At 37.3% G+C, this 25,154-nt stretch overlaps 1 long non-coding RNA gene across 1 annotated transcript; it reads right to left on the reverse strand.

Annotated features, from left to right (window-relative positions):
* Positions 1-4,124: 4,124 nt before the first annotated feature.
* LOC123459272 lies at positions 4,125-24,275 on the reverse strand. The gene is made up of 3 exons (XR_006636170.1): positions 24,139-24,275; positions 22,548-22,661; positions 4,125-4,222 (listed from the first exon to the last, which is right to left on the reverse strand). It is a non-coding gene; the product is annotated as an uncharacterized LOC123459272 (long non-coding RNA).
* Positions 24,276-25,154: the final 879 nt, after the last annotated feature.

Consider the following 25,154-nt stretch of genomic DNA (forward strand, 5'->3'; position numbering starts at 1 on the left):
ATTTTATTAATTTGTGTCTATTTTTTCTTTGTTTTGGTCAGATTTGCTAAAGGTTTATCAATCTTGTTTATCCTTTCAAAGAACCAACTCTTTCAGAAAGAGAAAGAAGCAGAGAGGGGTTGAGGAAGAGAGAGTGGGGCTACCAAGGCCTCTAGCCACTGCAAACAACACATGCATCACTGGGTGTATGTGGCTTAGGTCGGTACTGGGGAATTGAATGTCGGTCCTTAGTCTTTGCAATCAAGTGCCTTAACAGGTAAGCCATCTCTCCAGCCTTGGAAAAAAACTTTTGTTTGAAAAGATTTATTATGCCACAGCATCATAGAATTGTTATGATTTCATGGTTGGGAAGTAAAGGAGGAGCAGGTCATCTCCAGGCATCAGGAGCATGAAATAGCAACTATTCACATGGTGGTGGGCTAGGAAACAGGGAAAGAAGGACTAGACCAGAGCTCAGCTATAATCTTTGATGTGTCAACTAGTGATGATTCCACCATCTTTCCTGCAAATCCTAAAGATCAGGGTTCAGTTCTCCAGTATCCTTGTAAAGCCAGATATTGACAATTCATAACACTAATGAAAAATGTTTATTTGGGTTCATTTTAAATAGAAATAGTAAGTATAAATTTTTCTATTTATACTAAGCATTTGGACTTATACACTAAAGTGGACATAGCAAGAAGTTAACATAATACATAAAATGAATTGAAGAATATAGTAATACCAAAACATTTGTGGTTCCGAAAAACAAACAGAATAACAAAGTTGGAAGGTCCGGGATGGAATCTCTTAGTGTTGATACCCACTATGTAGTTTCACATACCTACTATTGTAAACTAAGAAGTAAAAAAAAAAAAAGAGGCTGGCTGTGGCAGAGAACTACTGTGTGACATTGCACACGCAGTTGGTATTAGACAAATGGTGTGAGTGGAGACTTAGCACAAGTTTCAGACCTCTGCATATGAAGAGACGTGGCATGTGTTCAGTAATGTTCGTCACTGCAGACTGCATTTCATAAAGCCTGTGTGGTCGTTGTATGCAGACGTCCCTCCACAAACTCTTGCATTCTGCCCATTCTCTAACTGTCTCTCTCTGCCTCCTTTCCTCCCTATCTCAAGTAAAAATTAATATCTAAAAAATTATATATTTATTAGAAGATCCAGAGAGATCGCTTAGTTGTTAAGGTGTTTGCCTGCAAAGCCAAAGGACCCAGGCCAGGTTAGATTCCCTAGGACCTATGTAAGGCATATGCGCAAGGTGGTACATGTGTCTGGAGTTCATTTGCAGCAGCTAGAGGCTCTGATGCACTCATTCTCCCTGTCTCTCTATCTGCCTCTTGCTTTTTCTCTCTCTCAAATAAATAAAATTTTATATCTATATATCTCTAAAATCTATCTATCTAAATATCATCTATCTATCTGTCTATCTATCATCTATCTATCTATCTATCTATCTATCTATCTGTCTATGTATCTATCTATCTAAATATCATCTATCTATCTATAACTTATGTGGTATGAATGTTAGGTCCTCAGCTGGTGGCAGTTTGGAAACTGGAGCCTCCTGGAAGCAGGCTTGTGGGGGTTATAGTCAGCTTCCCCTTAACAGTGTTTAGCACACTCACCTGCACCTATCATCCACTTGATCTTGGCTAGGATGCAATGTCCACCCTTTGCTCATGCCATTATTTGCCCTGCTAATATGGAACTTCCCCTCAAGTTCTCAAGCCAAAATAAACCCTTTCTTTCAACATATAGCTCTTGATTGTGTGTTTTCTACCAGCAATGCAAAGATAACTGCAACAGACTGGTAATATCCCAAATGAAGACACTATAAATTGGAATCTATCACTCTGCAAATGAAAATGATGGCATGTTAACATGCCAGTATTCTCAAATTTCAAGTGAATGCAAAGCCAGGTGTGATGGTGCACACCTTAATCCAAGCATTCTAGAGGCGGAGGTAGGTGGATCACTGTGAGCATGAAGCCAGCCTAGGGCTACAGAGTGAGTTCTAGGGAGTCCTGGACTACAGTGAGATCTTGCCTTGAAAACACAAAGGAAGAAAAGAGAGAAAGTCAATGGAATTAGATCATGAATATGGAATTTTGTTTCAGAGGGGATAATGTTTTAAAATTGACAGTGGTGAAACTAACATATATATCTGAATATATGACACACAAATGAATTGTAAACCTGAATTATTTTCATATTGACACCAGTAATACTATTTACAAAGAAATTAAATGATATCTGGGTGTTGTGGTGTACACCTTTAATCCCAGCACTCAGGAGGTAGTGGTAGGAGGATCACCGTGAGTTCAAGGCCATTCTGAGACTACATAGTGAATTCCCATCAGCCTGGGCTAGGGCGAGACCCAACCTCAAACAAACAAACAAACAAACAATCAAAAACAAAAACAAAAAAAGAAAACATTCAAACCAGCTAGCTATCATTAGAGATTATTAATTACCTAGAAACAGGTTTACTACATAACTTAATTTCAAATCTTCCAATAAAAGCAACCAAACAGAAATCAAATTTAACAAATAATATGTTGTTGCTGTTGTGGTTTTATGTTAAGATATAATAATTAACAATAGTTACTGTTTCAAATATCAATTAAAAGTATAGAAAAAAAAATTGTGATTGGGGCTGGAGAATTGGCTCAGCATTTAAAGGTATTTGCCTGGAAAAGCCTGACAGACCAGGTCTAATTCCCCAGTACTTATTTAAAGCCAGATGAACAATGTAGCATATTGATATGGAGAGCTATACATATTTTTTTAAGGTAGTGTCTCACTCTAGCCCAGACTAACCTGGCATTCAGTCGCAGGCTGGTGTCGAACTAATTGCAATCCTCCTGCCTCTGCCTTATGAGTACTGAGAATGAAGCCATGCACCGCCATGCCCAGCAGTGATGTTTTGATTTTATTTACTTTTTTTTATTTTTATGTTGGGTCTCACTCTAGCTCAAGCTGACCTGGCATTCACTGTGTAGACCCAGGCCAGCCTTGAACTCATAGTGATTCTCCTACCTGCCTCTGTGATTAAAGATATGAGCCACCATGCCCAGATGAGATCTAGATTTTATTTGAAATTCAAGAAAGAATGAGTGGTCCCCTGGCATTTCTCTGCCTCTCTGCCTTTTTCTTTCTCTCTCTCTCTTTCTCTCTCTCTCTCTCTCTCTCTCTCTCTCTCTCTCTCTCTCTCTTTCTCTCCTTGAATATAAATAAATAAAATTATTAAAAAAGAAAATAATATTATACTTGCATCAAAAATTTAAGTGGAATTATTATAGTGCTAGAGCTGATTCAATTATCAGTATAAAGTCATCATTTATAATTCAAGAAGAATGAATTGCCTAATTGTATACACTTTCAATGAACACAAGCCATCCCATTCACATATTCACACAAGTGCGTTCTTACCAAAGAATTTTATTCTTGAAGACTATTTTCATATAAGGAATTAGAGAACATTAAAGATGGGTTCATGTCTGGAGTAGGAATGTGAAACTCAATGTGGAAGAACTTTTTTTTTTTTATTTTTGAAAGAAAATTGTCAGTTTTCATAGATTGCTTGCTGGCATATATCAACCCCACAGTAGGTGCAACCAAACACTTGTCAATGAACAGATATGAAATAATTTCAGCTTAAAATGAGAGTATTACCTGAAATCAATTACAATGTTATAATGAGAAAGTTGCTTGTCTTGATACTAAAAGAAAGGAATGAAAAGAAATGAGAGTGTTAGATAGATAGGATAGAATTCTTGCATCACATATATAAGGTGCTGCATTTGATCTCAAACACTGCAACAAGAAAGCACTATATGAAAATAACAGACAAAATATTTAATAGTCAAGAAAGGAGACTATATTTTTGCTTTTTAAAATTCAATCATATTGTTTAATTATTGGCTCATCTATTATTCTGCAATACTGAACCTGCCAAATAGGAGTACTTTGTTAATGTAACTATTTCCAATAGGTTGAAAGAACAAGAACAAAAAGGATGAAACATTTCTTGCTCTGTTTAACTTATAGCCAGTGATGTCATTCATCATGGCCATCATAAGAAAGCAGACAGTTTCTCCGGGCCAGCATCTCCATCCTCTCCATGGCGATCTTGTGAGGTGCTGTCCTTTGGCTGTGACTCAAGTCCATGGTGACTTGGTGATTTCCCCGAGTGTCCTCCAGCTTGACACATTGCAGTACCTCTGAAAAATTTTATATAATCCTTATATGTTTTTGTCATGTATGGATGAGGGAGAGAGAAGATGTATTATTGATTAACCAACACTTCTCTGTTGTCTGGAAGCCTGTCCCACCATACTTGTATTTTACAAAAAGAATCCTGTGTGTCTAGTAGGAAAGTGTTGTCAAGACCTTCTGAGGTCTCCTTGGAAACTGTACAGCATCCTGCTCCACCTCTGTGATGCACCACTTTCATTGCAGTTAGTCCTGCACGACACACAGAAGCCTGTTTATCTCCTCACAGCCACTGTTAATCAATGTCACCTAAATTCTCTGGCACTTCAAAATTTTAAAGGGCCAGCGAGGATCCCTGTGAATCTTCAAGAAAAGGAACAACACCTTCACTAAGCAGAAACCAATATACCTAAGATATATACTTTTCAAAATTTGGCTTCTGTGTCAATTAACATATTCAACAAATAGGCATAAAAGAAACTTTTCCCACAGTGGTTAAATGATGATAACATAGGACTGAACATTTGAAAACAGTAAATAATATAGGTTTAAAAATATCAGAAATTAGTGTGCAGGAAATATCAAATTTATTATGATACAGATTAGGATGGTTTGAATGGATAGCCCCCAATATATTCAGTTTTTTATTTGTTTGCCACCTTGCTGGAGGCAGTGTCACTGGGTTTATCTCAAGGTGTGGAGGTAGGTTTCAGATTGCAATCTAAAGATATGCAAAGTGTGCCTAGCTGGAGTTCCTGAAGTGTGCTGTGCTATATGGCTTTTGGCTTTTAGGCTTGTGCTTCTCTCTCTGCTTGGGCCTGTGAAGGCAGGCCAATTTCTTCTGCCACTATGGAACTTCCCCTGGATATGTAAGCTTCAGTAAATATCCCTTTCTTCATAACTGTGCCTTGCCTGGAAGTTCATCTCAGTGAACCTGAAGCTGTCTGCTAAATGGTGTCTTTGTGGTTGAGATATGTACAGGTAGTGTTTCTGTGTGCATGTGTGCACAGGGTGTGTGTGTGTGTGTGTGTGTTTAAGGTAAGGTCTATGAATGTGCAGAATCTTCTCTCTCATGTCTCCACCTTCTCTGAAGGTACCACATGCACAGGTTATGAATTTCACTGACACTGAGAGCATCTAAAAGTATCTCAAGTAATTGCAATGATGAAGAAAATCATTGAGAAGCTGCATTAGAATTATCTATAATGAATGCAAATAGGGTCCATTTTAGCCCCAATGTTTGAGTATTATTTTACCTATCTTAAGTGCAGTATATGATGGGGATTCATTTTTTTTTTTTTAAAGAAATGAGCTGCCATTTGAAACCTAACAAGAGACTGGGTGGAAGAAATTAATAAATCAAAGGTATTAACATTGCAAATGCCTCTAAATTGGGCAGCTTAATAGCACTGCAGTGATTGTATATGGCACCATTAGGCATCTACTGCCTGATGAAATGCCATGTATCCCAAGCCCATTACAAGCACATCAGATCTAACACATGCAGCTTGCTAGTTTAGACAGCTACTCTTTGAAAGAGCCCACAATGGCTTTGGCATATGATGCATGCTGAATTGTGTTACTTATAACCCCAAGACAAGGTGTTCACATTAGAGGTATTTCCATGTCCAGTTCAAGACGACATTTAAAAAGTGGTGTCTGGGATGGAAAGTTTACTCAGTGTTTAAAGGCACATGCTTGCAAAGCCACGTTCAATTCCCTAGAGTGAGAAGTAGAAAAAAAAAAAAAAAAAAAACAGAGGCACTGAGATTGTAACTGGTGTTCAGTCTGCTTACCTCCTAGAGGAGCCACTCCCAAGAAGAAATGCTTGCTTTCGTGACATAATTAGTCAAAGTGATAAAAATGTGTTCACCCACTCACTACCTTACCTCACATGCTTTATAATCCATCAAGTTCATCCTGCGGTGCTGTAATTCAAAACTGCATGTAACTAATTGTAATTAATCTCAAACTCAGTCTTTTCTTTAACTTTTTATTCACAATTTCCATAAATATAGACAGTATAAAATGATGATAATCCTTCAATTTTCCCCTTTCAAATCTTTTTTGACACAGAATTCTCTCTTTTTCTAACACTTGTTGAAAACTTGAATATGTGTGTGTGTTCCTGCATATTGCATATTGAAACTACATGATTATGTAATAAATAATTTTTCAAATACATATATATTCCATTTTATTTCTTCTTTTTTATTTTTAAATATTTATTTTAATTTATTTATTTAATAGAGAGAAAGAGAGAAAGGGGGAGAGACAGAATAGGCACACCAGGGGCCTCCAGCCTCTGAAAATGAATGCCAGACATATATTCCATGTTGTGTGTCTGCTTTACATGGATCCTAGAAAATTGAACCTTGATCCTGTGGCTTTGCAGGCAAGCAGCTTAACCACTAGGCAATCTCTCAAGCCTCTTCCCATTTTTGCTTTTGTTTTTTTTTTTTCCCTAGCAGGATTACTTTGTATGATTTGTTAGTGATTCCACGAACATAGGTTTTAGTTTTTCTAGTCCTTCCATTGCTATTTATATCCTAATTTCTAGTATATTTGTTGGTTTTTCTGTAAAGGTCAGGAGGGTAAGTAGTAGATTGGAATAGACTTATGCAGAAGTTTATATTCCCCACACAGTGAGAGTAACTCCAGAATTATTCTCTTTTTCTCCATAAGCAATTTATGTTGAAACACACCTTTTATCAGCTTTTATTGATATGAAATATCTTATAAATCCTTGGCCAATGTCATCAGATGACATGAGACAGATGACATAGATACCAGGTAAGCTGTGCTCACTGCTGCTTATTTCGATGCATTTGTCTCTCAGATGTTGGGACAGTTTCCCCAGACCACAGTTTACAATAGCTTCTAAGGAAATTTATCTTCCCTAGATTTTCTTGTTAAAGATGTACTGACTAAGCAATTTCTTCCCCTTTTTGCTGACAAATTTCAGCACATGGTAGCGTACTTGTAGTACAAGTCGTTGTTGGTGACATCAAGCACAGATGATGGTGACCAAGAACAAAGGCTAACCCCATTCTCTACTAGTAACAAGAGGACTTCTCCAGGTTTTGAATAAAGTAGGAAGACTTGATTTCCTGAGCAGCAGAATAGCCAGGCTTAAAGCAAGGGTGTGGTAGAAGGGCTTATCATGGAAACAGCATAATGTGAACAAAAGCCATGAACACATTGGGATTTACTAGCTGGGTTTCTGGGGGAATTAGGACTTGGAAGTAATTTTTGTTTATTTGCTTGTTTGATTTTTGAGGTAAGGTCTCACTCTAGCCCAGCCTGACCTGGAATTCACTCTGTATTTTCAGGGTGGTCTCGAACTCACTGCAATCCTTCTACCTCTGCCTCCCTATTGCTGGGATTAAAGGCATGCACCATCACGTCCGGCTTTTGGGAAGTAATTTTGAGAAGACCATCCCAGATGGCACACTCTTTGTGCATCCATACATCATTGAATGAATGTATAATTTAACCCTAAGTCAGAACACAGTGTCTTACTAATGTGTCCACATAAGTGGTGAGATTTGTGTAGCTCGTTCCAAGTTCAGGTTGGATATCTTCTAACTATGTATCAGGTAAGCAGAGATCTCATCACTCATGTTACAGAGCCTTGGGCTATCATTACCAAAAATTCTATCTGACATGGAAGAAGTAACTAGAGAGCAAAAAATCCCTCAGGAATAATTCATTCTAATATTTTCACATTTTTATTTCTGAATCATTTCTTTGGTAATCCATGTAATTTTTACATGTATTTTTTAACTTCACTAAGGCATCAGACTGAAGTATTGGTATGCCAATAAATGAAAGGACCATGTACTATTCAAACTGCTTTTAAGATCTGTCCTGATTGACTTTTTCCTTTTGTTTTGTTTTTCAATTTTTTTTTTTATTAACAACTTCCATGACTATAAAAAGTACCCCATGGTATTGCCCTCCCTTCCCCCACTTTCCCCTTTGAAAGTCCACTCTCCATCATATCCCTCCCCCTCTCAATCAGTCTCTCTTTTATTTTGATGTCAAGATCTTTTCCTCCTATTATTATGGTCTTATGTAGGTAGTGTCAGGCACGGTAAAGTCATGGATATCCAGGCCATTTTGTGTCTGTGGGGGAGCACATTGTAAGGAAGTTTTATAAGCATAGTATATACATTTAGCCAGAGAGTAGCAGACGTTACACTCCTCAGGCTCATGACTACCCCTGTTTTAAATTTTCAGTGTCAGCGATGTATTTCCTCCCATGGAGCGGGCCTCCAGTCCAATTAGAGGGCAGTTGGTTTCCACCATGACAGACATTCCACTATTGCACCCATTGGCTCATTTTCCCTTTCTGGCCAAAATAAGGCTTGCAGTGTCCACTGTTGAGTATCTTCACTGGTGATTTCTCTTTCTCCCCTGGAACTGCATGTAGAATGGCTTCTTCCAGCTTTCTGTCAGCTGGTCTACATGGAGGAGGTTATCAGCCCAGTTCCAGCAGGATTTCTCAGTGTCCTTGCAGCCCAAGTATGTGGAGTCTTCAGCAATAAGGTCTTACCATCTATTCCTGGTGGGAAACTAAGGGCCCTGGTAATGGCCTATAATGTTTTGGGGGCATCAAAGGCCTCTCTGGTCAACATCTCACTGGAAGGTATCCCATCCCTGGCCCTGAAAATTTTCTAGTAGCAATCTATAGCTCCAGAATGTTCCATGGTCCAAAAAAGTAGGTTTCCATGTGATTTATTTATAACCTCTTAGATTTTGATTAGCCCTCCCTCTACCTTTCCTTTACTCAATCTCTTCCCCGACCTCACTTTGGGCCTTTTCACCCCCATTAATCTATTCTTCTACTTACATATATACAATACCATCCTATTAAGCACCCCCTCCCTTCCTTTCTCTTCCCTTTATATCCCTTTTCTAGCTTACTGGACTTTGCTACTGAGTTTTCTTTGTACTCACACAGAAGTCCAGTCATCTGTAGCTAGGATCCACATATAACAGAGAACATGCAATGCTTGAAAATAGATGGATCTGGAAAGGATTATACTAAGCAAGGTAACCCAGGCCCAGAAAGCCAAGCATCACATGCTTTGTTTTTTTGAGGTAGGGTTTCAGTAGCCCAGGCTGACCTGTAATTCACTATGTAGACTCAGGGTGGCCTTGAGCTCACAATGATCCTCCTACCTCAGCCTCCCAAGTGCTGGGATTAAAGGCAAATGCAACCACTGCTGGCTTTAATTAACATTTTTTTATACAGTGAATAATAATTTCTATGTAGCTTATGCTATATCTGCAAGTTCTGAGTAACATGAAAATGATGAAACACAACAAAATTTAAAAAGCACTTGTGCTGGAAGATGGCTCATTAGATAAAATACATGCCATGTTAACGTAGGAACCTGGTGTTGGAATTCCCAGCACCACTTTTAAAAAGCCCAGCACAATGACATGCTCCTATATTTCAACAGTGGGGAAGCAGAGACAGGAGGACCCCTGGGGTTCTCTAAAATATGCTAAGCAAGATGTTCTGACTTAAGAATTCCTTTAAAGAAATTGAGGGCTGGGAAGATTTCTCAGTGGCTGAATAGTTTCTTGCAAAGCCTAACAGCTTGGATTTGACTCCCCAGCACACATATAAAGCTACGTGCACAAAATGGCGCAAGTGTCTGGAGTTAGTTTGCAGCAGCTAGGAGGTTCTGGTGCACCCGACCACACATATGCTCAAAAACGCTCTGTCAGTCTCGCTGCATCTGCTACCCCCTCTCTAATTGCTCAAATAAAAAATTAGTAAATAAAATATTTTAAAAAAATTATTGTACTTATTTCCATCAAACTTTCCAACATTTATAAAAATGACTTACAATAACTATATGTAACTTAGCTGTGTATAAAGTATAGATATTCAAATTTAACTAATCCTGATATTCAGTGATCAAGGACTTCATTAGAGATCTCTCTGTTTTGTACCATGGGTGAATGTTTCAGGCACAGGTTTTACAGATTAGTAACTTACCTTCATATCTAACTTCTGCATCTTATTGAACTGTCATTCAAATGACACATAAAACTTAATAAAATTGAACATTATATTTGTTATAAGAGCTATATAATATATTAAATATATATAATTTATATACGTACATTATATAATATAATGGATAGATGATAGGATATCTTTTAGTAATTCAAATATTTCCTAGAATTTGGAAAACACAGACTGGGATTTTTTAACTGACAAAGGATGAGACAGCGTGCGATCCAAACCTTTAATGTGAGCAGGAGTTAGTGACTGTGGATGAAACAGGACAGGAGAATGCTAAGGCCTCAGAGCTAGCACTATCCATTAGAAAGTGAGCCAAGACTAGGACATGCAGACCTCAGATAATTCAACAAAGAGAACAAAGAGAACGACCTCCCTTTTCTCCTCCCCTCTTTCACCTCCTCCCTTTCTCTCTCCATCCCTTCTTCCTTTCCATTCTCCCTCACGCTTTCTTACTTCCCTCCACCCCATAAAGAGGAGATGCAAAAACATGACATCAAGAGCAGAGATTGAGTTTTTCTTTTGGAACAGAAAAAGCTTCCCTTACTGTAAGAATGCAGCAGGACAGGATAAACAATGTTATCTGGACTGATGGACAGGGCGGGAGATGGGGAAAGTGATTTTTGTTTCTGTCATGCTGGCCATGTGGATGGCAAACAATTGTGGTAAATACGAACTTGATGAGTGAAATCTGGGCTGTCGAAAAAGAAGCGTGGATCTAAAATCACAGCGGAGTAAATGAATAAAGGTAAATGATTACAAAGAATTAAGAAGGTCATCTAAGATCTGAAAGGAATATATTATTGGATCTTGTAATACAGGACATAGTTTAGAGAAAATTCCGGGCTGTATCACTTTCTCAACACTTGTGAATGTTATACAAAGTCTTCCTCTTGAATAGTAGCAGTTTGGACACCCTGTCCTATAAACATCTTTAATCAATTAAGTGTTTACTGTGTCATTTAAAAACTCACCAAACTAATTTTCTGTTCTCACATTCCAGTCATTTGTATTCTCTAGGGACCTTTCCCCATGCCTACTTTCCAATGATGGTCATCTTTTATTTTTCTGTGTCTGGCTTGCAGAATCTTAAAATGTTTTACTAATCCCACTCTGTCTACAACATCATGAGAATGAAACCATAAGGTTACTATTTTTCTTGTCTTTGTTTCCAAAAGAGACATTATAAATAATGCTTTATAGAAATGGAACAAACATAATCTTGTCTATTGGCAACATTTTACAATACTCATTTCCATCCCTAACAAATATTTTATTCCCTATACCAAGATCAGGGTGATAAAGCATTTCACCAAGATGTAAGAAATCAGACAGTTGAGGTGTAAGGAGTCCTATTGCAGCAGATAGTACATCATTGAAATATGCTGGTCTCCAATAAACACTCTCCTGCCTGGTCATTTACATCCATGTAACACTTTTCAATGTGCACAGTGAAAACTTTGTGGGGTAAAATTGTGCACCAGCATAAAGAAAGTTCTGATGCTTTTAAACACAAAATTTAATTTTTCTTTATACTTAAATTTTAAGTGTCACTTATTTCCCTTAGTGATCTATACCTTTCAAAAAGAACAATGAGACAGGGGAACTGAGAAGGAGTCCTTTTTTTATTATTAATTGTGTAAGTTTGTTGTGTACATAAATTAAAAAGAAAATAGTTTCAATTTGTAATTAAATATATTATGCAAAATGATACAGAATTTGTAGGAAGTGCTAGACAATAATAGCATTACAGAAGGCAGCTATGCTTAACCAGTACACCACCAATGAGCCATGTGAATTATTGTGAGATAAATATCTCCAAGTTTTCATAACCAAAATTTAGAAAAGCAAATTATAGTACTTTTAGACACAAATCTTTTGAGAATTTGGTGGTTTGGAAGAGTCTGTGCAGGTATAAAGTCCAATAACAGGGATTTAAGAAGGCTAGGCACTGAGGTTCACACAGGATGCTCATTATGAAGGAGAGACTCATGACCTATGTTCTAAGGTACTTCCTTCCAAAGACAGGAACAAGGTCAATACTAATGGATCCTAGGAGAATTTCTTGATACTTGGGTTTTACAGTGCGCTCAAACTGAAATTACATATGGGATAATTGTTCTGGCCATATTTTTTTTTTCTTTCCTAAGGATAATTTCAAAAGGAAAAACCAAACAAATTTCTCTCACCCTAATGTAGCATTCCCCATCCTTTAGTTCCACAAGCTCAAAAGTGTCTAATAGCCATTAGGAAGAGGGGAAAATCTTAGCCCTTGGTTTAAAGTCCCTAACAATGCAAGTGTCTAACTCTGGGAAAACTACTGGATTGACTTTCTCTCCATTTCCCTCTAGTGACGACCAATATATTCTTATTACAGAAAGACATCTGCTTATTGATCAGCTCTTAGGATGGGGTAAATTAGATTTGCTTCCAGAATAGTCAGTATGTACCAAGGGTTATAAGCAGAGCCAAGTGCTTAGATGTGGTTGAGAAAAATCAAAGCAAAGGCCTGGGGCAGAGTGATAATGCATATGCTCCTTGTTATGGTCTCTGCTGTATGGCGGAAAGCTGCCTCTTGCTTGTACTTGAACTAGCCAAGCAAACCTTCAATGGACTCAGAAGAGGGAATTATAATCGGCTTCATTGAACAAAGGTCCAGGGCCACATGGAGTTGTTATTGCATCTGATTGGTAAAATCTATTTTCTTTTTATATAAATCATGTGGGTTTTGTTACAAATTTTAAAAATATACTGAAGGCATAATATTGGATTCTCTTTTTGCAAAGTTGAATGTTTATTTTTAAATTAATTCAATGAGACGCTCAGTCACTTGATACCCTCTAAATGGCAAATGTCTTTAAAATTTTTTATTTATTCATTTGCCAGCAGAAAGAGAGAGAAAGAAACAGAGAGAGAGAATGAAGATGCCAGGGCCTCCAGCCGTTGCATTCAAACTCCAGATGCATGTGCCACTTTATGCATCTGGCTGTACATGTGTGCTGTGAAATCAGAGCCAGGTCCTTGGGCTTTGTGGTCCAGTCTCTTACCTGCTGAGACATCTTTCCTGACCAACAATGGATTCTAGTATTGGATGCTTTACAGGATGTGAGCCATGGGATAACATTGGGCTCTTTTCAAGGTTTGAGCCATGTCCCATCCATGTCATTTGAACAAACCATCTTCCCTGTCCCGTGTGCATTGTAAGGGACAAAGACCATGACAAATTATCACAGCTGAAATGAGATGTAATTTACCACAGTAGAAACTCCCCTCCTGAAAGCCATGCATGACAAGGAATTGTAAGGAATCTGTAAGCTATTTATCCATCCCTCTGTGGTTTGTAAGGTAACTCACTATTGTATATGTATCCTATACTTTTACATTATAAAATGAGATAAATTCAATTTTGTAGATGTGTCTGCAGATATTTTCTTGCTCACTAATCTGAGCTTTATTCTTTGCTCTCTCTTATTTTCATAGATATCTGTAATCATTTTCAGGAACTTTCTATATGTATACTGTGTTTTCACATGCAACAATCTATGAATAACTAGAATATGAACATATTTAGTGATAATAGTAGAGAACCCAAATGAAAACAGAGATACTCCAGTGAGCCAGCTAAAATATTATATTGGTTCCAACAAAACATCTACCACTAAATACTGATTAGAGTTTTATCCAGTTAAAAATTCACTTTTCCCATAATTAATTTTCTTTGTTATATAAATCCCTCTCTCATAACCAGGGTTTTGATGTATTACTCAATAGCTAGATGCTTAAAAAACAGTTTAGATGACCTGCTGTTCACAGAAGCAATATGAAGCTTCCAAAGTAGGTCAGATTGTCAGGGAGATAGTGAACCTTTCAATGGCAAATAATTAGGTTTTATTTTCAGTGTTCACTGACCTAGCCTGAAATTTAACGTGATGCAGGAATGGTTTAGCTACATTTGGCCTTATTTAGCAGCAATTGTTCATTCTGTATCCTGTAGAAGTACTTATTAACTCTGGAATCTTTCATAGACATCTGTGTTGGTTATTCTTTGACATAATTTAAGAATCTGAATTGATAAATAAAAAAAAAAAAAACATGGGCATTGCCGTTCTTTTCAAAATAGGAACTGACTTACTCCACCACTGTGACATTAAAGTAACAGTGAAAACGAATACATAAAAACCACTGTTGGGGCTGGAGAGATGGCTTAGTGGTTAAGCGCTTGCCTATGAAGCCTAAGGACCCCAGTTCAAGGCTTAATACCCCAGGACACATGGAAGCCAGATACACAAGGTGGGGGGTGGGGCATGCATCTGGAGTTCATTTGCAGTGGCTGGAGGCCCTGGTGTGCCCATTTTCTCTCTCTATCTCTCTTTGTCTGTAACTCTCAAATAAATAAATAAAAATAAATAACAAAAAAGAACCATTGTATTGAATCTACTTAAAATAATTTTAAGTAACTATGACAGTGTAGGAAGCAATTGCATTATACATGCTAGCAGGCCTATTAATACTAAAGGCAACTTTAGCTTGATCTCTATTTGATCACATGACTCAGATGCAAGCCCACATTAGAACGAGCCATACCTATTTTTCACTTCAATGAACATTCGATGCAGTTCAGAGTACATGCTTTCCTGATACGATCTCCTTGTCACGATTAGAATTAAATGTTTGATTTGTCATGTGGTCACCTCATCATCAATGTAGCATCAGTGATCATGCTGAGTTTCCTTTCATAGATGTGAGGGCCACTTGTGACCTCACCTCAGCCCTCATCGAGGACGTCTCTGTGATGGTTACAGAGCAACAGATGCAGGCACGGCAGTATGACATGCTTGAAGCCGATACAGACAGGCTTGTAGCCTTCTGTGATTCAACTTCCGGCTTATAATCAATGGAGAATACTCAGGTGCATTTTGGGATAGCACCAGCAATCTACATTTCAGAAACCATAAATGTATTCTGTTGATTTTTCTCAAATTGCCAAAGTGGAAATCATCTGTTAGTCCATCCTCTTCTCGTCTCTTGAATGGCCTGCTCATCATGGCATGTGACTGACTCTCTGATTACTAACACATCTTTGTATCAGACAACCATTGCATTTATTTTATTTCTAAGAGTAAATCTGATGAGGACATGAGTTGATATCGTCAAAGCATAATGAATCATTTTCCCAGGTACTGAAGAGACTCTCTCCTCTCTGTCTCATGCTATGTGGGAATACACAGACACACAGACACACACACACACACACACACACACACACACACATATATATATATATATATATATACACACAAATTAACATTTTAAAAAATAAAATTGGTACTATATCTTAGAAGGAAAATGATATGATGTGAATATAATAAATTTAATATCCAAGAACATTTATAGGACATTTCTTTGGAATAATTATGTATCATATATATATATATATATATATATATATATGTATACTATATAAGTATATATATATATAAAGTACATAAGTATATATATACTTATATAGTATACATTCTTAGGTATTAGTTTGTCCATGGTTATTTTTAGGTGAGACCGAATCATATATGAATGAACAATATATATCTAAAATAATCAGATAGTTATTTACACATAATTAGACATAACTAATATAATTAGTTACTTTGTATGTTGCTGTAATCATACCCTGACAGATAACAACTTAATGGAGAAACTTTAAGTGAGGGTTTGTTTAGGCTCCTGGTGTAAGAGGGAACTTCCCTTCTTGAGGAGGACATGGAGCCAGGGGGCTTCATGGTGTAGGAATGTGACCCTGGGGCTCCTCCCCTCCTCTCATCTGGGCAGAACAGGAAGCATAGAACAGAGAGGAAGGGGGTCCAGGCTCTAAAACATCTTATCCTACTCTCAGCTTCTCGTTTTCTCCATCAAGTTTTCATCTCCAAAAGGTTCCACAACATCCCCAAACATGTCACCAGTATCTGGAGACAAAGGGAAACACATGAGCTTCTGTGGGATATTTCACATATATATTGATCCTATATTGATATTCTCTTGGATGAGTTTGTGAAACCTGATATGTAAGCTAGACTTGTAATTTTCAAACATTTACCTTCTCAACTTAAACTTTTCATGTTACAGAATCATTGTCCACAGAACTCACAGCCTTCAATGGCATTAAACATATGTCTGTTGTGATTCCTTCTGTTCCTCTGGAACGTACCACCAGCCATTTATAAAATTAACTGTTTTTCCTTGAATCCTACAGAATTTAGATTAAATTTTCTATGATTACATTAAATATATTTAATCAACTCTCACATTCCTACCTATTTCATGTGTTTAATCTTGGATCAAACTTGTCTCGAATTCAGGGTGATATCTCTCTGTTGAGAGTTCATGGAATAAAGACGTGAGATAAAACACATGGCTTTTAAATTCTCTTAAAATTCATAATAACTTGTATTTACTGAAAAGAAAACTAATAAATTAAATTAAAAAAAAATCATAATAACTGTCATTCTTCATTGAAATAAATATTACTTATAAGAATGATAAATTGTTCATGATAATACAATTAAAGAAATCCTTATTTTTTTAATTTTTGTGATGCAGCATTTGTTGCAAAACTAGAACACACTTGCATAATCAATTTCATTTTTAGTTTGATAATATTATGAATACTTTAAAATTTCACACATCATTATGGTAGTGATGTAAAGCAATAATTATTTTTGAGGACATAATAAAAAATAATTGCTCATGCAATTCAACTTTATGTTTTATAATTATCTCATTATTTTTCCTTAACAACTAATGATTTTTATATTGTTTCCTCCAAATTATACGTGAAAAAAATTTAGCTGGGGATGTTTAGGTATTTTCCAAAGTTTTGTGTGGTTAAGAAATGAAGAACTTAAGAATAGGAGCTTTGGGGGCTGAAGAAATGGCTTAGTGGTTAAACACTTGCCTGTAAAGCCTAAGGACCCTTGTTCGAGGCTCAATTCCCCAGGACCCACGTTAGACAGATGCATAAGGGGGTGCATGCATCTGGAGTTCATTTGCAGTGACTGGAGGCCCTGGCACACCCATTCTTTCTATCTGCCTCTTTCTGTATCTGTCGCTCTCAAATACATAAATAAATAAACCAAAAAATTAAAAAAAAAAACATAAACAAGAACTGGAGTTTTTTTTTTTTAATTTTATTTATTTATTTATTTATGTATTTGAGAGCAACAGACACAGAGAGAAAGACAGGTAGAGGGAGAGAGAGAGAATGGGCGCGCCAGGGCTTCCAGCCTCTGCAAACGAACTCCAGACACGTGCGCCCCCTTGTGCATCTGGCTAACGTGGGACCTGGGGAACCGAGCCTCGAACCGGGGTCCTTAGGCTTCACAGGCAAGCGCTTAACCACTACGCCATCTCTCCAGCCCAGGAACTGGAGTTTTTATTTAGCAGGGTTATCCTGTGCTTTACCTAAGAAAATTACTGTTAACCAGTGTTTAGCCAAGGAAGGTACTGATATTTCAGATGTCTTAGGGTTGTTTATGTTTATTTTGTTAGACACTTTGAAACAACCTATGTTTTTCCACTTTTAAAAATTATTTTTATTTATTTGTTTGAGAAAGGCAAACACACAGAGACAGACAGAGAGGGAGAACGGACACACCAGGACCTCTAGCCAATGCAAACGAACTCCAGACGCATGTGACCCCTTGTGCATCTGGCTTCCATGGGTCCTAGGGAATTGAATGGGATCCTTTGACTACTGCCTTAACTGCTAAGCCATCCCTCTAACCCTGTTCTACAAATTTTTGTAAATATATGCTATGGTCCATGTAGTGGGTCCATGCCCACTTAATCATTAAGAAAGCATCCTGTGTTGGGTCAGCAAAGATCAGTGTCTAACATTTCAGTTGTAAACTACACAACTTACCTGAAATCATGTACTTTGATTAGTATTTGGTTGATGCGCTCTCCCTGGATAGCTTAGTACCTGAAACATTACGAATTCTGTTCAAAATTACATTTATATGATAGCAATGGCCTTTCATTTATGGATGGCATTAAATTTTCAATGATAGGTGAGAGCAAATTCTTAATAGAAGGTTAAGTAAAGCCTGCATACTGATCACCATTCCACTAATACTTATATTTTTTTGAGGAAAGGCTGTGAAATTCCTCTCTCATTTTCCTATCTTTCTTTTTTGCCAATCTTTGCTTTCTGGTATTGCTACTCTTCCTTTCCTTCTCTTCCCCATTTCAAGTTGCAGTTATGTCTGGGCTTCAGATATTGGTATCCAGGTCTTTGTACAAACATTATAGCAACTCAACTAGGAAAAAACACATGCACCCACACCTCGAGTTTTTTTTTTTTTCTTGATAAATGTTATCTATCACTAAGTATCCGAGCTGGCTATAGAGGCATGAGTTTAAAAGATCTCAACTGCATGTTAATCCTCTAGATGTGGACCCCCCAATGCAGAGCGTTCAGGTAGACACTATCATATTCAACTTTCATTTTTTCAATGTAAAAGAATAATGTTTTATAGATTGACTATCATATTTAAGTAATGTAGGAGTAAATGACATCTCCATAAAACTGTATTAATAAATTCCAAACTTTAAAAATCCCCCCCACACACATGCACACTGTATAAAATAATTTCTAGACATGCATCATCGTCTATGAACTGCTTTTGTTCCTGGCTCATAATATAATGGCACATATATAATCAATGACTTCTCAGATTTAAACAAAATCCATTTTTCTGACATGTATAGCACAGCCTACAATTCCATTATTTAGACTCCTGAGCAATGTTTTCCAATGTATCTTTGAGATGTTCACTGTAAATTCAATTTAAAAATTCTTCACTAGATCATCTAAAATCATCTAAGATAACCTATGAGCTATCAATATAAATAGTGCTTGTAGCATCTAGAGGTAGAGAACTGATTCTGTACTAAACGGAAGATAAGGCTGGGGATATAACTGAGTGCTCACTTGCCACGTGGAAGACTCTGGGTGCAATGCCCAGCACCGTTAACAATGGAGAAGAGTACCGAGGTAGGATTGAAAATGATCTATACAATTTTTATTTAAAAGTTACCAAGACTAGACTTTTTAAGAGAGGCATTCTAGAATATTTGCTAATAATTAATTTATTAATGTAGAAATGTTTTCTGTTGAGCCACAATACTGAAAATGAAAAAGATCAAATGGAATGGAAATTTGTAAAGCCTTTAATTAAAATAAAACAGCGTTTCATGAAAAATTTGGAAGATGGAAATGATATCTTCCTCCAGGTGTTTCTGAAGTATTCTCAGTTAATGACTTCATCCAGGCAGCTCTTTCCTCATCAGTTCTGCCAGTATGTAAATTATTCTACAAGAGTTAAGTAATTGAGGAGCTTAGTAAATCTTCCAGGAAGCTATGATACTGTTTAATAAATTATTCTAGCATGATTAATATACTTCTTATATTGTTCTGCTTTTTTTCCCCAGAAAATATGAATGAATGAACACTCCAACGGAAACATATAATTGAGTTGGCTTTCCACGAAGGATTTCATTAAGATCAAATATCCCTGTGTCATCCATCTTCAGTCTTTACTTGGGGAGTTGATACTATAAATCACAAACAATTCCTACAGTAGTGTTTAGCAAGCAGGTCACAATACTACCAAAGAGGGGATAACACGGCCAGGAACCAGACTTGGAAGTGAACCCACATTCCACATTCAGTAAGCACACACATTGTTTCAGGTTTTTAGCAATTACTTCTGGTAAGCTGGTTCATTTCTGTTTTTCAAATACTTTAAATAACCCATCCTTCAAAGAACTCACTTAAGAACTGCTTACAAGGATACATGTCAAAAAATAATAAATAAAAAATAAATAAAAAGACAGCCAAGTAGAAAGGCCTGTGGTTCCTCTCTTGATAACCTTGCTTTTTATTATCTATGGCAGGACAGCATACCATCTTAAAAGCCCACGCAGACAGCAGACATTTTGTAGCATTACTCTCCTGTTGGCAATGTTTGTTTTGAGGTTGTAAAGAATTTAGCCAAAACATACATACACCAGGTGATACTGTCAATCAAAATTTTTTTTAACCTAGAATATCGAGATTAGTCCACAGTCTCTTTCTTCACTTGCATTATTTTTGCAGCTTTTGTTTAAAGTGAACAGCTAGTGTTCCCAGGGCATGCTTTATCACCCACACATACTTTCTAATACAATACCACTGTCAGGGAGATAAATGCTTCAAGAACTACAGGCTTGGAGTGAACTTGACGTGCCCTTAGCCAGTTAGACTCAAGTGAAAACCACCAAAAACAAACCCAAAGTTACTTTTGGTGAGTGAAACAGAAGCAATATTTAGCCTAACTTATCTACTACAGTGTAACATATCTTTAAAGAAAAATATGTTTGTTTGTTTGTTTGTTTTTCTGAAGGATAACAGCATTATGTTAAAGCAAGCTCTGCTAGAATGATACCTACAAAACTCAGCAAGGACAATGTTAGTGGGCATCTGTCTCCCATGTACACGTGCAATGGAGAGATTCACTCTAATTCCACAGCTACAGGCTACATTCCAAGAGATGGTTTTATGACCCATTATCCTGAGTATGACCTTGTCCTACAGAAAGAGTGCCGGGAATGGGGTTGGCCTCTGAAGCAAACCCATAAATTAGAGCAACTCATGAAGAGCAATAGTAAGTCCCAAGCCCAGGGACCCCATTTCCCTGGGGTCAGTCCTGCTTCCATGGGAAAATCCCTTTCTTGTTCCATGTGAAGGGTCCAAGAGCACATCTAGTTACATCAAGATGAACAGGGGTAGTGCCTACCTTTCCTGTTCCTGTGCTCTTTTTGGAACAGAGATTGGCCCAAATATAGCCACTGGGGCATGGTCAGTAACTCCAAGAGACAGGCAAGGGATGGCCTTTCCACCGCTGCTGATGGATCACAGAATTCTATGCCATCCTCCTTAAGAGGCAAATTAATGTGGATTTCTGATTCTGTCCTGCATCCTGCACTTCCTGATGCTCCTTCCCTTACTGGTGATCGCTTGAAGCTTCTTCTCTGAGCATCTCATCCTTTTCCCTTCCATTCTGCACTCTGGGGATTAAGGAATGGGAGCAAGGAGGGTTGGATCAGGCAGATATAAGTAATTACTATGGAAACACTTTCTTAAGTACATGGAAAACAAAATATGACTTTTCATATTTCAACAAAAAATTCAATTCAGAAACTTACACTGATTTTAAGAATCTTGTTAGAATTACTAACTTCTAAGTATCATTCAGACTAGAGCTTCTTTTGGGGACAAATTAGGGACCCTAACAAAAGGGGGTTCCCTTGTAAGCCTGGGTGAAATGGCAGAAAAAGAAGAGATATGAAGGAAGCTATTTCAGCACTGAGAATAGACAAAGGCTATGCTTGCTTTTTTTAAAAGCTTTTTGTTCATTTATTTATTTATTTTTATTTGAGAGAAAGGCACATAAAGAGAATAAGAGACAGAGGGGGGGGGGGAGAGAAAGTGTGCCAGGGCCTCCAGCCACTGCAAACGAGGGTCCTGGGGAATTGAGCCTCAAACCAGGGTCCTGAGGCTTCACATGCAAGCGCTTAACCCCTAAGCCATCTGTCCAGCCCCATACACTTGCTATTATTAATTAATTTGTCCGTATTTAGGGACTATTTTGTGAATGCCCTGTCAATATTCTATCACAAAATCCAAAAAGAAATGTTTGTCAGTCATCTAAAGTATACAGTAGCAACTGCTTAGTAAACAGAATCAAGTGACACTACGTCAAGGTAAAACTACTGGAATCTTCCAAATAGTCTCTTGCATTAACCTCCAATGCTAATAACCATGGCTCTGCTTTGACACGTCTGTGTGTATGAAACAATTTTGACTATTTTCAAAGAACGTGTCTATTATTGCTTTTCCCTCCATGACACATGTATCCTCTCTCAGAAAGTAATTTACAGAATATTTGCAGAAATTGTTTATTTGCTCTTTGGCTTTGTGTATGGCAACAGAGTACCACATTTACGTGAAATGTACTGAGAGGAGACATCGTATTCTGACCCAAAGTAGCAATTTACATGCTGCATGCTACTATATTTCCTTATTTTCTGAAGTCCATGCAGAAATGCGACACTGAACATAAGACAGGGATGAAGAGAGAGCTCAGTGGCTTAAGTGCTTGCCTCATACTCAGGGGACTGAGTTCAATCCTCAGTACACATGTAAAATGTCGCTCTTGCCTGTGAGAGCTGGAGGAGAACAGAAGGGATATCACCTTTCCTTATCTGTCCTCCATGTCTTCCTGCTGGACATAGGCAATGTGGAAGTAGAGCCAGGGACATCCCCAGATTCCCCAGCACAGCCATCTCATTTGTTGTTTGTTCCAAGCCTATAAGAGACAGTTGAGGTAGATGGTGTCATTGCGGATTATCCCTGAGGTAGTGTGTAATCCAAGCAACATATGCACACACACACACACACACACACACACACACACACACATACACAATTCCATGTGTACCTTTATAACTATGTACAAAAATGAATACACACATGCATGCATACTGCCCACAGAAAACTGTGCAATATAACAGAAGCAGTAATAATGATAATAATTACCATTAGATATCATATTATTATTTTAATGATTATTTTAAATCTACCAGTGTAATTTAAAAACACTAAATATGTGGGAATTAGCACTGCCTTAGCCTTACTGAGGGTTTCACAAGTGTTTTAAGTGAGGATTGGACACGACCAGTTAGCATGGTAGTTTGTGCATGCATCCTATAACACAGATAGACGACCCTACTTGTTCTGCAGAACACCTCCTAGCTTTAAAATAACAAACAGCTCTGTCTAAATGAGCCACTCAGATATTCTTATTGCATAACGTTTCATGTTTAGTGAAGGGAAGATGTGAGAGCTCGATTGCCTGAAACACTTTCTTTATATATTAATATCAAAAGAAATGATAGTAAAATTTCTCAATGATTGATACCAAATTTGATACAAATTATCCTAGGAAGGAGGATTTGGAGTTTTAAATTTTATGTTTGCTTGAGAATTAAGTAAGTGTAGGGATGTAGCTTGTTTTTGCATGTTTCAGAAATATGTACCTTCTCATTTTCAGTCTTGCACTGAGATACAATAGAAATGTCTAGCATTAGTTTATCTCTCAATTCTAATCTTAGTGTCACTGAGTTTATGAGGGAAAATGCCGATATCTATGTCTATGGTCTTAAGAAGCTGTTAAATCAAATGCATGGATAAAAACTTGGATTATGATTAGGAAAATCATTAATAGTTAATCTCCATGCACTCACATCTACCCTTATACTTAAGCATCAATTATACATACACATATTTTTAAAATCAAAGTAAAATTATTTAAGTAAATGGTTTACTTATTGTGGTAGGCTATTGGTTTATTTGTATCTTTTTCCTTAAAGATAAGAATTTAAGCTTTCTAGATTGAGTTCTAACTTGGGATCTCAAAATTAAAAATAGGAAAGATTTAGTATTTTTTAGGTGAACAAATTAATAACTCGATATTCTACAAAGATTATTAATTCATTAAGACAATTTCAAAAGAAATAAATGCTGAAGTCATTTGTGTGCAGATGTAAAATAAATCTGCTAAATGACAAAAGGAAAAGTACACATTTTAATACCTAATATCAATACATAATGATAACAAGACCAGCATAGAAACTCTCCTACTGATATCTCTGGTAGATTTGTGACCCTGAACCTCTGCTGGGCAGACATTCACTCAAGTCAGAAGAGTATCTCACCAAATGAAGGGAGGCGACCGCAGTAAATAAGGTATGTGATAAAAGAGCCACATGAGGAAAATGGTTTACCTCCAGTGTTTGCAATCCCTGTCCCTTACTGGATAACACAAGAGAAAACAAGCATGTGTCTGCACTCCAACCTTCATCAAACATGCTATGTAGAAAGAATGCAGCTGTCCACGCCCGAAAAATGTCTGGTGTTCCGGGTTTTACTTATTTTCCATAATTTGTTTTTCTTTTTCTTCCTTTCTTTCTTTTTCTTTTCTTTTCTTTCTTTATTTTTTTAAGAAACTCTCTTAGCTTCCTTCAAGCTTGGAAACATTCCCTCGTGCAAATTCCCACTCTGCCTGGACAGAGGCGATTCATTGTCCCTGCCCAAGGTTATCCACTGGAGCCCATTTCATGCTCGGATGCACCTGACTCCCTCGTGCCTGCTCGTGAATGCCTCACTCTCCTTTCCCAAGATTCTGAAACCAGAGGCAAATTCGGGTCGCCAGGGTGACAGATGCCTGCTCGGATGACAGTAAGTGGACCTCTAAGGGACAGGCGTGAGGGCTCTTCACTCAACACTTCCTAACCTACTTATTTTAGCAGGTGACCCTAATCCTGCAACTCAAGAACAAATATTGGAGACAGTGGAGGAGACTAATGAACTATTTGCAGTGTCCCAGGAAAAGCCTGAGAGCAAATGAGGGCTAACTTTGTTGTTTCCTCATTTATCCTCTTGTAGAAAAAACTGCTTATGTGTCTCAGACTATGAACTTATCTAACTTATACATAAATTTTATACATGCATCTGTTTTTACCCAAAGGCACATATGTTATAGGTACATAAATATTAGATATACGTGAAAATGAGAATTCAAAATTAATATTTAACATAATCGAGAATTATTTGTGTAAGAGCTTAATCGGCAGCAAAACCAAATGGACAATTAAAATTACTTTTATTCAACTCAGCATGCTAACATTAAATTTAAAAGATTTAGGAAACTTTAAGAAAACAAATTATAAATAACAAAGCCCAAACCAGGTGTGGTGGCTCACTCCTTTAATCCCAGCACTCTGGAGGCAGAGGTAGGAGG

Source organism: Jaculus jaculus, chromosome 3 (genome assembly GCF_020740685.1).
Source record: "Jaculus jaculus isolate mJacJac1 chromosome 3, mJacJac1.mat.Y.cur, whole genome shotgun sequence".
NCBI classification, from domain to species: Eukaryota; Metazoa; Chordata; class Mammalia; order Rodentia; family Dipodidae; genus Jaculus; species Jaculus jaculus.